Source organism: Malus sylvestris, chromosome 1 (assembly GCF_916048215.2).
Source record: "Malus sylvestris chromosome 1, drMalSylv7.2, whole genome shotgun sequence".
In the NCBI taxonomy this organism is placed as follows: domain Eukaryota; kingdom Viridiplantae; phylum Streptophyta; class Magnoliopsida; order Rosales; family Rosaceae; genus Malus; species Malus sylvestris.
The window spans coordinates 8446653-8459628 of NC_062260.1; positions in this window are offsets into that span (position 1 = coordinate 8446653).

The window sequence follows — 12976 nt, forward strand, 5'->3', positions numbered from 1 at the left end:
GGCGCGATTCGCAAGAAAGGCTACTGACTGTGACATCATCCCCCACTCACTCGACAAGTTCCATCCAATCCAATTGTATCTACCTACTAACCATTTTGCCCCTGCCTCTTTTTCTGCAACTACTATATATTTGAAATTAAATTTTATATATTTATTTATTTATTTTTACATTGAAACTTAAAATTTTTAGCCCAGTTTTTTTATCCCAGCCTTTTGAATTACATTTTTAGCCAAAGATTATTAAAAAATAAATTTATGATCATTTTTTTAAAGTAAATTTTTAAAAAATAATAAATTATGTAGACTATCCTAATTTAATTTTATGAACACTTTAACCAAAAAAAATATTTTGACTCCGATAAATATTGAAAAATCATTATACCGACACCATGAAACTCGAAGAACACTACACATGAAAGAATTTTTAAAAATTATTTTAGTTGTTGGATTTAAATTTGAACCATTTAATTTTTTTTGTCGTTCGATTCAACGAATTTTTAAAAATAAAACTTGTTGATGCACAAAATCAGCGAGGACTTTGGTACAACAGAAAGTGTTAAGTTTGTGACATTCGCTAGATTGCTCCGGTCACTAGTGTGGATTAGTAAGTAAATGGATAGAGACAAGGAAACAAACACAAGATGTACGTGGTTCACCCAGATTGGCTACGTCCACGGAGTAGAGGAGTTCTCATTAATTGTGAAGGGTTTACACAAGTACATAGGTTCAAGCTCTCCTTTAGTGAGTACTAGTGAATGATTTAGTACAAATGACATTAGGAAATATTGTGAGAGAATGATCTCTATTTATAGAAGAAAGTTTCTAGTTTCATTCTGACATTGACACGTGTCGTGTTGTGATTGGCTTCTGATGTTGACATGTGTCGCGCTATGATTGGCTTCTGATGTCAACACGTGTCGCATTGTGATTGGCCTCCTGGTTAGAGGGAAACTCTTCTGGGTCCTTAACGGTATAACATTGACCGGTGCTTAGTAGTTTCGGGATTGGTCAAGTATGGTACAAACAGTGCTCCCCTAAGTTCCCGAGTGAGGGAAGCTCCTCGGTTGGGGACTTGCAAGATCCAAGCCATTGAGTAATCACCAAACTTCTAAGTACCGCAGTGTGGTATCATTTTCACTTGCCTTATCTGTCACATACGTAGATGAAGATGCACAAGGTAATGTATCAATTTCACTTGAAGCTTACTTGTAGTTTCGGGCTTGGTCAAGTGCGATACAAAACCCTATAGTAGGGTCAAAACAAGTCCATCAAATCAAGAGTGTGTTCGACCTTGATGATATGGGATACTTTTGTTGTTGACAAAGTAGTGGATGAATCGGCACATGTTCTGTTGCGCTTGTCTCCACATGCTTCCTTGTATCCTTCTCACTTGCCCTATATGTTCCTCAGGCAGATGTAGTATCTTTTCTGGAAGCGTAAGATGTTGAAGATAAGTACTCGAGAGCAATGCCAAGTAAGTAGTCAGGCAAGGGGTTCCAGGCAGTCAGTTCCTAACTGGAAGCTTGATTCCAAGTGCTGACTGATTGTTCTCTTTCTCCTTGTCTTGTAGGTAAGAACAAGGGTAAAGGAAAAGATAGGGAAAAAGCATGATATGGGATACTCTTGCTTTTGACCCTGATGATATGAGATACTCTTGCTCTGGTGTGGCTAGTTTGCATAGGTATTATTGGGGGGAAGAAAGCTGAGTATTTCGTGAGGCTTCGTTGGGAGTGCCCTCTCAGATATAAGGAAAGGTTGAGCATTTTTGCACGTTTGCCTATACGTGGTGGATGGAGGTCGACGTATATAGGAGTCTCCCTAACAACAAGTAGTAATGTTATTCCTTTACCCTTCTTGGTCGTAGCAATGTAGTGGGAGCTGCAAGCTTCATATGTTTTAACTTTGTCATAGCACTTTGAAAAAGTGGTATGCGGTATCTGGAAAGCTGATGTTGCGTGTGAAGATTGCAGACAAGCTTTATCCAAGGAAATCTGATTCTCAAAGTTCAGAGAGCGATGCCTCTTCGGTTTTTGAACAAGCAATCTTGTCGGGGATCTGGCTCTCGAGATTCGAAGAACGGTGCCTCTTCAACTTTTGAGAAAGCAATCCTGTTGGGAGTCTGGCTCTTGAGATTCGAAGAGCGGTGCCTCTTCGATTTTTGAGAAAGTAATCATGTTGGGAGTCTGGCTTTCGAGATTCAAAAGGCGGTGCCTCTTCGATTTTTGAGCAAGTAATAATGTTATTCCTTTACCCTTCTTAGTCATAGCAATTTAGTGGGAACTGCAAGCTTCACATGTTTTAACTTTGTCAGAGCGCTTTGAAAAAGTGGTCTGTGGTATCTAGAAAGCTGATGTTGCGTGTGAAGATTGCAGACAAGCTTTATCCAGGAAATCTGGCTCTCGAAGTTCGGAGAGCAGTGCCTCTTCGGTTTTCGAGCAAGCAATCCTATCAGGGATCTGGCTCTCGAGATTCAAAGAACGGTGCCTCTTCGAGTTTTGAGAAAGCAATCCTATTGGGAGTCTGGCTCTTGAGATTCAAAAAGCGGTGCCCCTTTGATTTTTGAAAAAGTAATCATGTTGGGAGTCTGGCTCTCGAGATTTGAAAGGCGATGCCTTTTCGATTTTTGAGCAAGTAATAATGTAATTCCTTTACCCTTCTTGGTCATAGCAATGTAGTGGGAGCTGCAAGCTTCACATGTTTTAACTTTGTCAGAACGCTTTGAAAAAGTGGTCTGTGGTATCTGGAAAGCTGATGTTGTGTGTAAAGATTGCAGACAAGCTTTATCCAAGGAAATCTGGCTCTCGAAGTTCGGAGAGCGGTGCCTCTTTGGTTTTCAAACAAGCAATCCTGTCGGGGATCTGGCTCTCGAGATTCAGATAACAGTGCCTCTTCGATTTTTGAGAAAGCAATCCTGTTGGGAGTCTGACTCTTGAGATTCGAAGAGCAGTGTCTCTTCGATTTTTGAGAAACTAATCTTGTTGGGAGTCTGGCTCTCGAGATTCAGATAACGGTGCCTCTTCGATTTTTGAGAAAGCAATCCTATTGGGAGTGTTTTCTCGAATGTGAGTAAAGGTTAGGCATTTTTGCCAATCTACCTTGCCACGGAGCACAGAGGTTGATACACATTGGGACTTTCTAGTTATCAAGCAGTGGTGCTGTTCCTTTACCCTTGTGGGTAATAGTAGGGTAGCTGGATCTTCAAAATTTTTGTGTCTAAACTTTGTCAGATATCTTTGGCAAAGTTATCTGTGGTACCCGAGGAGCTGATGTTGCGTGTGGAAAGTGGTGCCTCTTCGAAATCCAGAAAGTGGTGCCTCTTTGATTTTTGAACCAACGGCATTGTTGCCCTTTCTTTTATAAGGGCACCAATTATGTGCAAAAAGTACATTCAGAGAGTTATTGCTTGTAGGAATTCTCCCTTTACTTCAAAGATTTATTGCACCTCATTTCTCCTTCATCATTTCTGAGAATGTCTGGCCCATCCGACCGTCGTTTTGACTTGAACTTTGGTGAAGAGGCAGCAATGCCTTATCAAGACAGCATATGGCACCCATCCTTCTTATCTCCTACTGGTCCTCTTACCGTTGGGGACTCTGTGATGAAGAATGATATGACCGCTGCGGTGGTGGCCAGGAACCTTCTCACTCCCAAAGATAACAGACTACTTTTCAAACGGTATGATGAGTTGGCTGTTAAGGATTCTCTGGCTCTCAGTGTTCCGTGTGCAGGTTCTGTGTCTAATATGGCCCAACGCTTATTTGCTCGAACCCGCCAAGTTGAATCATTGGCGGCTGAAGTGATAAGTCTCAAACAGGAGATCAGAGGGCTCAAGCATGAGAATAAACAATTGCACAGGCTCGCACATGACTATGCTACAAACAAGAAGATGAAGCTCGACTAGCTGGTCAAATTTTACTTAATCATTAGAGGTTTGTGGGTTTGTTCCAAAGGCATTTATTGCCTTCGTCTTCTCGGGCTGTACCGCGTAATGAAGCTTCAAATGATCAACCTTCGGTGCCTCCTCCTTCTGGGGTTCTGCCTAGTACTAAGGCTCCGAATAATCACCCTCTGGTGCCTCCTCTTTCTGGGGCTCTGCCTGACTGCTGAGACTTCTCCTGAGCAACCTTTGTGAAGGCTCCCTATTGTTTGTTTATTTTGATTCATGTATATGTACATATTTGTAACTTATCGGAGACATCAATAAACAAGCTTTGCTTCATTTCAACGTATTGTGTTAAATACACCAAGGCCTTCTTCACTAAGTTCTTTGAATTTTTCCTTTTGTTGAAGCTTGTATGTTGAAGCTTTGTGAGTGAAGCATGTAGGTTGAGGTAGTGCTCCCTTAATTTCCCGAGTGAGGAAAACTTCTCGTTTGGAGACTTGAAAAATCCAAGTCACTGAGTGATCGTGAGACTTCCGAGTATTAAGGTGCAGTAGCATATGGTAGGAGTCCCCCAAGTCTCGGGTCGAGGGAGTTGACAAATGAGGCATTTCCTTTCTAAGTGGTAGCCCAAAACTCCTTCTTCATATATATTTGTTATGAAAGTTATTAGGCCCAAAGAAAAGGAAGCCTAGGCAATTTTTTTTTTTTCGATTTTTTTTTTTTCGAATTTTTGAATTTCCGAATTTTTGAATTTTCAAATTTCCGAATTTTTGAATTTTCGAATTTCCGAAAAAAATAATTTAAATATATATATATTAAAGCTTTGTAGGTGAAGCTTTGGTGTTGAAGCTTTGTAGGTGAAGCTTCGAGGTTGAAACTTTGTTGGGCTCCATGAATTGATTTTTCTTCACACTATCTTGATCAAGATAGTGTGAAGCTTTTGTGTTGAAGTTTTATAGGTGAAGCTTTTGTGGGTCAAGCTTTTGTAGGTGAAGCTTTTGTGGGTCAAGTTTTTGTAGGTTAAGCTTTTGTAGGTGAAGCTTTTGTGGGTCAAGCTTTTATGGGTCAAGCTTTTGTGGGTGAAGCTTTTGTAGGTCAAGCTTTTGTGGGTCAAGCTTTTGTGGGTCAAGCTTTTATAGGTCAAGCTTTTGTGGGTGAAGCTTTTATAGGTCAAGCTTTTGTGGGTGAAGCTTTTGTAGGTCAAGCTTTTGTAGGTCAAGCTTTTGTAGGTGAAACTTTTGTGTTGAAACTTTTGTGGGTGAAGCTTTTGTAGGTGAAGCTTTGGAGTTGAAGCTTTGTAGGTGAAGCTTTGGAGTTGAAGCTTTTGTTAGGTACCATGAATTGATTTTGCTTCACACTATCTTGATCAAGATAGTGTGAAGCTTTTGAGAATTTGTAGTTGTCCTCCATTGATGAAGCTTTTGTGTTGAAGGTTTTGTGGGTGAAGCTTTTATGTTGAAGCTTTGTAGGTGAAGCTTTGGAGTTGAAGCTTTTGTTGGGTACCATGAATTGATTTTGCTTCACACTATCTTGATCAAGATAGTGTGAAGCTTTTGAGAATTTGTAGTTGTCCTCCATTGATGAAGTTTTTGTGTTGATGCTTTTGTGTTGAAGCTTTGTAGGTGAAGCTTTAAGGTTGAAGCTTTGTTGGGCACCATGAATTGATTTTGCTTCACACTATCTTGATCAAAATAGTGTGAAGCTTTTGAGAGTTGTGGTTGAACTCATTTGATGAAGCTCTTGTTGGCACCGTAAATTGGTTTTGCTTCATACTATCTTGATCAAGAGTGTGTGAAGCTTTTGAGAGTTGTGCTTGTCCTCCATTGATGAAGCTCTTGTTGGCACCATAAATTGGTTTTGCTTCACACTGTCTTGATCAAGAGTGTGTGAAGCTTTTGAGAGTTGTACTTGTCCTCCATTGATGAAACTCTTGTTGGCACCATAAATTGGTTTTACTTCACACTGTCTTGATGAAGAGTGTGTGAAGCTTTTGAGAATTGTAGTTGCCATTCATTGATAAAGCTTTTGTTGGCACCATAAATTGGTTTTGCTTCACACTATCTTGATCAAGAGTGTGTGAAGCTTTTGAAAGTTGTGGTTGAACTCCCTTGATGAAGCTCTTGTTGGCACCATAAATTGGTTTTCCTTCACACTGTTTTGATCAAGAGTGTGTGAAGCTTTTGAGAATTATGGTTGCCCTCCATTGATGAAGCTCTTGTTGGCACCATAAATTGGTTTTGCTTCGCACTGTCTTGATCAAGAGTGTGTGAAGCTTTTGAGAATTGTGGTTGCCCTCCATTGATGAAGCTCTTGTTGGCACCATAAATTGGTTTTGCTTCATACTGTCTTGATCAAGAGTGTGTGAAGCTTTTGAAAATTGTGGTTGCCCTCCATTGATGAAGCTCTTGTTGGCACCATAAATTGGTTTTGCTTCACACTGTCTTGATCAAGAGTGTGTGAAGCTTTTGAGAATTGTGGTTGAACTCCTTTGATGAAGTTTTTGTTGGCACCATAAATTGATGAAGCTAATGTGTTGACCTCCTCCCTTTTTTTTTTTTTTTTTTAAGGGTGAGAGGGGGTGCTGCAAGTTTGAAATTTGAAAACTTCCTAGCTTGTGTGGAAGTTTGAAGACTTTCCATGTGGGGTTTTCTCATGGTTTGAATTTTGAATTTCGAATTTCTTTGGCCATGTTGAACCCTATAAGAATGAGAAGTTTCCATTCTTTTCATTGTCTTCATTTGCTCATTTTGTAGTGATTTTTGGAGATAGAATGCTCTTATAGTTGAGAGGGATTCCAGCATTGCTTTGCACCATCTTTAGGTTGGTAATCTTCTCCACTAGATCACATGCTTTCATTCTTGTTGAATTGTTTGAGTGTTCATGTATTTGGTTGAGAACATAATGAACTGATTAAGCTTTTCTCCACGCCCTAGGAACTTCCTTATGTTTCGATCTTTCATGTGGTGTAAAGTTTGTTTCTGTTTGTTGTAGATGCCAAAGTTTGGAAGTCCTAGTGATGGGGGCTCCCCTAACTTTAACTCTAGGTTTGAGCTTGCAATGTTGGAGTCTTCAGGGCCTTTGTTGGAGTCTTGTACAAAAAATTTAAGATTGGGTGTTCCTCGCAATTGCCAAGCCTTAGCCAATATTGGTTCTTCCTCCTTAATGTCAGTGGGTGAGGGGGTTGTTTGTGACGCCATACCCATATTTCGCTCTGAGTTCACAGCAGACCATTTAGTGCAAAACTTATTAGATAGCAAAAAGCAGCTTGAGGCCCTAAGGCAATCATGTAGTATCCGCCGTAGTGTAGGAATGTGTTTGGTGCATCATGAAGAATTGTCCTCTGAACCACCCAAGGGTCATGTTATGTTCTATACCCAGATATTATTGACTTTAGGGGTGAAGCTGCCTTTGCACCCGTGGTTGCAACGGATGCTGTCTTTCATTGGATATGCGCCTAAGCAACTCTACCCTGGTTTTGGGTTACCTTGATCGGGTTTTATATTATTTGGATGGAATGTGGGTTAGGTGAGCCTTCCTTTCATCAATGATGCTGCTGCTATAAAATGCGCCAGGTGAAAGCATGCACTAGGTATGCCGAGTGTGCATGTCGGAGTGAGAGATAACGTATTTTCTTTAGTAAGAAAAAGGCGTACTGCACTTGGAAAAACCATTGGTGCTTTCTTTATAATGATTGGGAGTATGCTAGAGGTGTCACGCCTAAGCGACGTGTTCCTACTCACTTCCAGACTGTAGGTTGTAATGTATCCATTGTTTGCATTATTTGCTATTTGTTGTGATTTTCTCTTGCTTCTAACATTTTTTCTTCGTGCAGTGACGCGATGGACCATCAAGCTGTCTGGACGGGAGCTAGCTGACATAGAGAAGGTGTTGAAGATGCCCAAAGAGGATAGACATTTGGGCAAGCTACGACCCTTATTTCGAAAGTACGGTTTCCAGCCCCTAGTGTCGGAGTGGCGGTTGTCCGGAGGCAGTATTTGTATACCCTGCACTGAAGCTTTGTAGGTGAAGCTTTGCAAGTGAAGCTTTGAAGCTAGAGTTCTGTAAATGACGCTTTTGAAACTAGAGCTCTGTAAATGAAGCTTTTGAAGCTAGAGCTCTGTAAATGAAGCTTTTGAAGCTAGAGCTCTGTACATGAAGCTTTTGAAGCTAGAGCTCTGTAAATGAAGCTTTTGAAGCTGATTGACATGAGTGATGCTCATGAATGTTTATGTTGATTAACATGAGTGATGCTCATGGATGTTGACATGAGTGATGCTCATGAATGTTTATGTATGATTGATATGAGTAATGCTCATGAATGTTTATGTATGATTGACATGAGTAATGCTCATGTATAATTTGGGAGTACTGGATGTACTTTTGATCGCCTAGTTGGTGATAATAGCGGCAGGTTGTCGAATAATTGTGGAGTAATGGGCGTACTTTTAATCGCATGGTTGGAGCTATTATGGGCTTATGGGCATTTGTCCTCTACACAACATTCCAGCCCATTTACTTTGGGCTTTGCCCTTTTTTTTTTGTGGTATTATTACCCTCTGATGGGGTTTATATAGATGTCTCCGAGAGATAAGAAAGATAAATTACATCATTCAAAAATAAGAAAAGTAAATCACATCATTCTGATGGGGTGTTTATTCCTTGCTTTTGCTTTCTCTTTTCCCTTTTGGCAGATGGCAAACAATGCTTCCGTATTGGTTGAGGAAGTGCGCAGGCAATTATCAGCTATTATAGCTGGGTTTCTTGGGTCATCCTCGAGAATATTTCTTTCAGCCTTGTCGACAAGATTTGTAATGACATAAGCAGCTTTGGTATATATGCTTCCTCCTTTTTCTTTTTCTACTATTTGAACACAAGCTGGTGTACTCCAACTGTAAAAAATCTCATCATAGTGCTTTTCTTTCGTTTCCTGTAGCTTTACTGGTTGCTTTTGTTTTTTTTCTTTCTGCTTTTGATCATTCCAGATTAGCGTAACATGTGAGGAGGCGCACTGCACTGGATTCCTTCTCCCTGCAGAACTTGGAAAGAGGATGTAAGTAGCGTGCGCACTGTTTGAGTGTAGCAACCATGGACTTCCCCTTAGCAGTTCCTCGCTCCGCCTCGCTGGTTGGGAGATGTCTAGCGCCATTGTAACTGGTACACTGACAATGCTCCATGCCTCACTACTTTGAAACGACGCCGTCGCCATGTTGGAAATGTGCCCTAAAACCAATCATATGATGATACTTTACGGACATTTCACATGTTAAACTAATCTAGTTTAATATCAAGGGCAAAGATTATTGTTTTAAGCCGTCTCATATAAATTTTGTATGCTTAAACGAAAGTCCAAGGAATATGTAATTAGGAGAATGTAATTTAAATGTTAGATTCATGAGACCATTCTCTTTCGTATACATATCCTAAACGTTCCTGATCATAGGATTGCCAATTGGGCATTGACAGTCAGTCAAGATCAATACGTGCTGTGTCTTCTCTCAGGGAGAGTGACTGGTCTCGAGTCATTGGTGTGATTGACACCAAGACAAGCATGTAGGTGCTCAATAGAGAATTAGTCTACTGAACATGATCAACGAAGAGTTCTCATACTCATGTCACATGAGAACTCATGGTTGAGATAATGCAAAGTAGTCATTTGACCTGAGGCATCATAGTTGTCTTGTGGTTAAGTCTTTGATCTTTGACTATGTCAAAGTCACTCTGTCAAAGGTGTCCACGGCATAGTTGGGGTTAAGCCACTTAGCCATGGAGGCAAGTGAATGCGCAACAAGGGATCTCTAACCTTCAAACCGTTTGAGGGAGAATACTCTATGATATGATTAAGAATCTCTGGCCAGAGTATGAATGAGATTTAGGAAGTCGTTCCAAATCACTTTCAAAGTAATCATATAAGTAAATGAATCACAGTGGATAGTAGACATGAATAAACTGTCAAACCAAACAATGTGATCAAGAGTATTGTATTAGAGAAAGACCGTATTGCATTGTAATCCTAAACTGAATAGGTTCTCCACCTCTTCTGATTAGCTTGGATAACCATGACATACTGCTAGGTGTCACTCATGGTTTGTGGAAGCCCTAAACGTGTATAAACACTAAAGGGAGAATTGAAAGTAAGTTTCAATTCACAATCGATTTGAAAGAGTTCTAATCGCCCACTGCCTCACTAAAAGGAATCTAATGGATTGTACACCGTGTAAGGTAAAGATTGAAGAAACAACGGAGATGAGTACGGATAATTAAATGGTTTAATTATTTATGGCAATGATTAATTAATATGTTAATTAATTAAACGAATGAAGTTCGTTAAAGACCTCGGGTTAGTTTTGGGCCTCAAGGCCCAATGGGCTTCGAACGTTAAGCCTATTGACTTAAGTTGTAGTACAACTTAATGACTAAATATTCACAAAGGCCTAAACAGCCCAATAACACCCTATGGCCGGCCATATTCATAAAGGAGTGGGTTTTGGACTTATTACAAGTTTGCCACTCCAATGAAGGTAGGTATAAATATGACTTTATAGCCTTTTCTTCATTAGGGGTTTCTTTTAGAGAAAAGATGTGAACACAATGTCTCTCCCTTTCTCTCTAAGAGGCTGGCTCCCTTTGAGGAGATTAGCTAGCAATTTCTCATCCTCCAAGGTCACTCATCTCTTCTTCAAGTCCTACCTTGGTGTGGAAAAATTAGAGGTTCTCAATTTTGGGAACTTGGAGAATCCTTTCAATCATCCTCATCCAAGAAATCCATGGATCTAAGAAGCAAGGAATGAAGGCCCTCTCCTTGGGTGATTAGCCTTTGCTTATGCAAAGAGGAATCAACAAAGGTATAAAATCTCTCAACTCACTTTGTTCTTGAGTTGAGTCTTGGTTCACCTTTCTACTAGGCTTTGAATTTCATGGGTAATGTTTTATTTTTTAGTGCATACAAGCATGATTCCGCCTTTAATTGTTAATTGCATGCCATAGATGTTGCTCAAATGAACATGTCTTTTCACAAAATTTCCTTCAAGTGGTATCAGAGCCTAGGTCTAGTAGTTGGTGAGTCCTTTTGGGTTTTGTAGTTCATAGTCTTTGATTTGAATGTTGTAATTGTTACAAGCTTTATTCTTGCTTCTTTGAATGTAAATTTTGTTAGAAAATGTGCCATCTCAAACGTTGTAGATGTAGTTCATATGAGCATGAATTTTGGAGCTAAAATTTGGCGCCATGTTTTGGGGGAAATTCGGCCAAATCCAAAGGGTGGATTTTTGGGTTCATGTTTGTCTTGTTAAAAGTGTTTTAAAGTGACATTAGGAACCCCTAAGTACCCTAGTATGGTAATATCTTATTTCCCTTAAGTTTGAGAGTTTTTGGGGTGTCTTTGGGTGAAAAATGTTCATGGAGCTCTTATGGGTTTTCATGGATGTTCTTCAATGTTCTTGTTATGTTTTTGACAAGAACAAAAAGGTTGGGTATTTTGATTCAAAAGTTTTGGTTGTTGAATAAAGTTTTTTGTTTGTGATGGATGGTTTGAATTTTCAATAAATACTCATACCAATCACTTACACATTTTACTTGTTACAAGGAACCATGTTTTATGGAAACCTACTTTTTCAAACCAACCCATCACCTTTTCAACCCATCACCTTTCACTTTGTTGAAAAATTCAAAAGTTTTTATGACACCATCACTCTCACCAACCAGCCACCCTATTAAAATAGGGTGCTTTTGGGGCTTTTATGTAATTACATAAAGTTTTGATACTTTTGTGTATTTGTACTTTGACCCGAAAGTTTACTTTTTTACATAAAGGCCCAAAATTACTAAAGGACAAATTGTTTTGCTCCTTTCATGAAGTTTTTGTATTTGATGAAATTTTTGGGTTCTAGTTGTAATTACATGAAATAGTGGACTTTTGTGTTCTTACAAACTGACCTCAAAAGTTTGTGTTTTGCAACATAGCCTAAAAAAGTTGAGGTTATTGCATTTGGCCCAAATTAGTTGAGAACAAAATAGTTTTGTATCTTTAAATGAGAATTGGATTTTCATTTCATTTAGCTCCATTTAAATCAATTCTATGGAAACAAAAACCAAATGAAAATGTTGCATTCAAGTTTAATTAGTTAAAGCATTAATTAATTAAAGAAAGGGTGATTATGAACCTAAGCCTACGATAGTTGAGCTATGTGAAAGGCCGTCTCAAATTTGTTTGAACCATGGGAATGTGTAGATTAGATTTTGGTTGTAATTTGATATGATCAAATATTGTAAAAGAGCATAAGCTCTTCTATACTTTGAAGTACTCATTTCTTGTTTTATTTGATATGCATGAAATTGGAGTAGTTGGGTCCAACGCCCAATAGGAAAAAGACGCCTTAATATGATTAAACGCGTAACTAAAATCAATCACCATCCCTAGACCGAGATTCAACACTAGGCTCGTGTTGGATCGAATCAAAGGTTCATAGTCATCCTAAGGCCCTAAGGCAACTATATAGTCCATCAATGAATGCAAACCTTATGTTAGTAGTACCATATACTCTTGCTTTAAAAACCGTTTTACAAGCATAGTGGGAGTATTATATACAACTAAATCAATCACATGGACCAATAGTTGTAATAGGACCAAATTGTTTTAATAAGATTAAAATGCATGCTTATATGTGATGAGACCTAAAACCCTCAACCAAACCATTATTAAGTTGATAAGCGTGAGAGTGCTTTGAACACTCTTTCGTGGCCTTCCACCGTGGTAGGCTCCGATCGTTTGTGACTCGTACACCGACTTCACCCTATCATGGGGGAGTACAAAATGCGTGCTTACACTCAGGAAGAGTTCTATATGCATACATGATGTTGTGAAGGTAGGCAACGAGAATGATCAACATCATATCATTGTGAGGTTGTTCTTGAACCCCTACTCGAACTTGCATGGTGGGAATGACTTAACTAAGTGCAATAGAGCCAACATCATATCATTGTGAGGTTGTTCTTGAACCCCTACTCGAACTTGCATGGTGGGAATGACTTAACTAAGTGCAATGGAGCCAACATCATATCATTGTGAGGCTTCATTCTCTAGAGGCCAAATAAGAT